Raw genomic sequence first — 4046 nt, 5'->3', positions numbered from 1 at the left:
GCCCACATGGGGGTTCTGTGTGGGAGGTTTGGCCTAATTTTATCTTTGGTGGGGTTTAGAATGCTCTGTGATTGTAGGTGAACTATAAATCCCAGCAACTACCACTCTCAAATGCCAAGATTCTATTTTCCCAAAACTCCACCAATGTTCACATTTGGGCATATTGAGTCTTTGTGTAGAGTTTGGTCCAGATTCATCATTGTTTGAGTCCAATGTGATCTCTGGATGTAGGTGAACTACAACTCCAAAACCAAAGTACACTGTCCACCAAACCCTTCCAGTATTTTCTGTTGGTCATGGGAGAACTGTGTGCCAAGTTTGGTTCAATTCCATCGTTGGTGGGGTTCAGAATGCTCTTTGATTGTAGGTGAACTATAAATCCCAGCAACTACAACTCCCATATGACAAAATCAATTTTTTAAGTGAAGGACATACATTGGGTTGTTAAATGTCTTGTGTCCAAATTTGGTGTCAATTCATCCAGTGGTTTTTGAGTTCTGTTAATCCCACAAACGAACATTGCATTTTTATTTATATAGATAGAAACGACAATTGGGCATTTGTTGTTTTGGTTCTTTTAGGATTGCCTTTTTATATAAAGGAAAACAATCTTTTCTCACAATAATTCCTCTATTCAATTACTATTCTAAATAAAGTGCTTAATTTTTTTAATCCACCCAGAGGAAGGATAAAAGAAGGGGAAATGGAGCACCAGATCAGTTTCTGGTGAACCCTCCTGCATTCATTTTTTTAAAGTGTCATTTCAGGAGAGTTACAATGTTCTCTGGAAACATGTCAAAGGGTTCCTCCAGTACCTCCTAATGTATGCCTGAGCCCTCATTGTTAGTCTGAGCAGAGATGTAACGTTAGAAATCAGAAGTAAAAGCAAACATCTCCCCTTAATACGCCATAACATTTCCAGCACCCGAGCGCCCATCAGCCCTGTCATATCCACTTTGCATGTGTCCTTTCCAGCTTTCATTGCCAAAGCTGAACCTGCACCTCATCCCAGCCTGTCCTGGCGGAGACACAGGGGGAAAAGCAGCAAATAAACAAGCTGAGTAGTGTTTAAAAGAGAGAGAGAGGCAGAGACATAAAGAACTGCCTTGCAGGTGCCTGCAGCTGGCAGTTAACACAGACAGTAAGAGGATCAACTCCATCTCCACTGGCTCTTGGGGGAGGGCAAAAAAATATAAAGCTCCCACATTTACTATTCAGAGTTTAGTTAATTTGGATGATAACGGTTAGTTTCTAATCCCATTGTGTAGGACTGAATATACTGAAACCTACCAGCCTTCTCTCAAAGGGTATCTCTTGCAAGCAGCAAAAAAAGCAGTCAGGAGCGTCCAAGGGCCCAACCGTGCAAGGCACGCACATTTCCTGAGAACATTTTGTTGTTGAAGTTTGTTTAGTCACCCACCAGGTTTGCAGACAAAACATCAAGAAGGGAAATCTCTTTTTGAAAGCATTGCAATGAGACAAAAGGAGGAATTTGCCAGTTGCTATTGCTCCAGTAGTAACTTGTATTTCTAGGTGCTAAAATTACTGCAGCCAAGAAATCAGAATATATTTACTTCTTGGGAGGAGAGCAATGACCAAGATGGATAAAATAGTTAAGAGTAGAGACATCACACTGGCAACTAAGATCAGCATAGTTAAAGCAATGGTATTCCTCGTAGTAATCTATGGATGCAAGAGCTGGACCATAAGGAAAGCTGAGTGAAGGAATATGCTTTTGAACTGTGATGTTGAAGGAAAATTCTGAGAGTGCAAAAATATCAAACCAGTCTGAGAGTGCCTTGGACCACAAGAAGATCCAACCAATCCATACTTCAGGAAATAATGCCTGACTGTTCACTGGGGGGGAGGATATTAGAGCCAAAGATGAGGTACTTTTGCTACATCATGAGAAGACAGGACAGTTTGGAGAAGATAATGATGCTGGGGGGAAAGGAAGGAAAAAGGAAGAGGGGCCAGCAAGGGCAAGAAGGATGAATAGTATCCTTGAAGTGACTGGCTTGACCTTGAAAGGGGGGGGGGGTCGGGAGTGACTGAACGAATAAACAACAACAACAACTCCAAACCAAAAGGGACTGTGGGGGCAAAATTGTGGCCAATCTGGAAAGTTGAAATGATCCTATTGCTCTCTATCTTAAAAGGATAAATGATATATATATTATTAAAATCATTATATAGATTAATATATATTAAAATTATGAATCTAATCTGGAAGTGAAGGAGATAAGAGAAGGAAACCATAGGTCCTGAAAACAAAAGGACGTCAATACTATTTCTCTGGGGAACCAACTATTTTCGCCATGGGATGGATTGCAGTTTGGAGAGCTTGGCTTGGCACAGCTCTCCAAAGTCGAGGGGATGTTTTGATTTAAAAGTGAAAGCTTTCGTTACACCCCGAGTTGCAGTTGTTGCTCGACCCGTAGAGGTGTCAATGAGGCTCGTCCGGGGGGGCGGGGGTGTCTCTATGTAGGAATGAAAGAGGTGCCAAAAAAGAGGACGGAGGTACCCAAATGCGCCCCGAAGCTTTGGAGAGGGGATGGGGGGACCCACTTTGAACTCATTTTCCCGGGTTCCTGTTAGCGTGTTTTCGATGTTGTCCCCGTCAGGCCTTTCAGGAGAAAGCGGACAACTTCCCCATGGCCGCCATTCCCCCCTGGCCCCCCCTCGGGCCCATTTTCTTGCCCCCCAAAAAGGGAGCCCTGTGCGCTCTCGAGGCGAGACGCGCGGCTGCCAGAACAGAGGGCCCTCGGAGAGAGGAGAGCCAAGTTAACAATGCTGTGAAAATATGTTTGCCGAAAATAGACAATTGTTGGATTAGACGTATTCAAGTATGAAATAATGCCTGTTTTGTGTCCAAAAACGTCAGCAATGTGCGTGTACAAAAGTTCCCTGTGGCCGTTTACTTGCTCCTTTTGTGCGCCTTTGCGCTTTCGGCGTCGCCACTTGGCGCATTTCACTCCGAGCCCTCTCTCTCTCTCTCTTTTTGTTTCTTTCTTTCGATAATGACATTTACCGGATCAAAACATGCTGTTAATTCGATCAGAAGGCTTCACCCTCCCGAACAATGCCACAATAATTTCTCCTGAAGTTGGTTAAATTGACCAAAATTAGGCAAATGAATAGCGACTCTTCTCGCAGGTGACACCGCATAATGCTCGCTTAGACCAGCTGCGATCCCCTCTTTCTTCGGCCCCTCTTTTCTTTGACCCGCATTATGAAAATTTAGGCCCAATGCAACCATTCACACATTTTCAATGGGACATTTTCCTATAGGATAATAGGCTACAAATTGAGCCTCTCCAAAGGGGGGTTTGGGTGGAGGAGGAGAAAGAGGAGGAGGAGGGAAAAATAACAAGCTGGAGGCAACACACCCAGCACAGAAAGGCACAGAAAAGCTCCAAAAGGCCCGTCGTGTGCCAAAGGTTGGAGGGAGCCTCTGAGGGAGGAAAGCGTGGGTTTTTCTCTCACTCTCTCCCTAGGAAAAGGGGGGGCACCTCGTGCCAGGCTCCAGTCGCCCACACCTGCCGCCACCACATCAAGCCCCAGAAACAAAACAAGGGCCTCGCTGCCACCTCTCATAAAGATGGACGTGTCACCAAGTCGTGTGAGAAAAGCCTGAGAACAAACGGGGCCCACTCCGTCTCCAAGGGCTCTTCCTTGAACTGGGCGGAACAGCCTATTAAGGGCTTACTTAATTACTTTAATGACTCTGGACAGGCTTTAAAATGCAGTCAGGGCTGGGACAAGGGAGGGGGTGAGCCAACCAGGGGCTGCTTGGGATTTGTAAACAGGCGCTTGTTGTGTGAGAGACTGTCCCAGGGATTTCCAAGAAGGGAGCTTGCTGTTTTCCCACAAGCTTCCCCTGCTTGCTGCTTCCCTCCTGCCCGACCCGTTGCCATGCAAATACCCTGGAAGGGGGTGGGGTCACGTGTCTTTTGAAGGGCCACGTGGAGTGACAAAGCTGACCTGTCATGTCCCCGTCCCCCCTTGCCAGACTACCCCAGAACATACTTTTCCCCCCAAACCTG

The sequence above is a fragment of the Anolis sagrei genome, chromosome 5 (genome assembly GCF_037176765.1).
Source record: "Anolis sagrei isolate rAnoSag1 chromosome 5, rAnoSag1.mat, whole genome shotgun sequence".
In the NCBI taxonomy this organism is placed as follows: domain Eukaryota; kingdom Metazoa; phylum Chordata; class Lepidosauria; order Squamata; family Dactyloidae; genus Anolis; species Anolis sagrei.
This window is presented reverse-complemented; position numbering follows the sequence as displayed.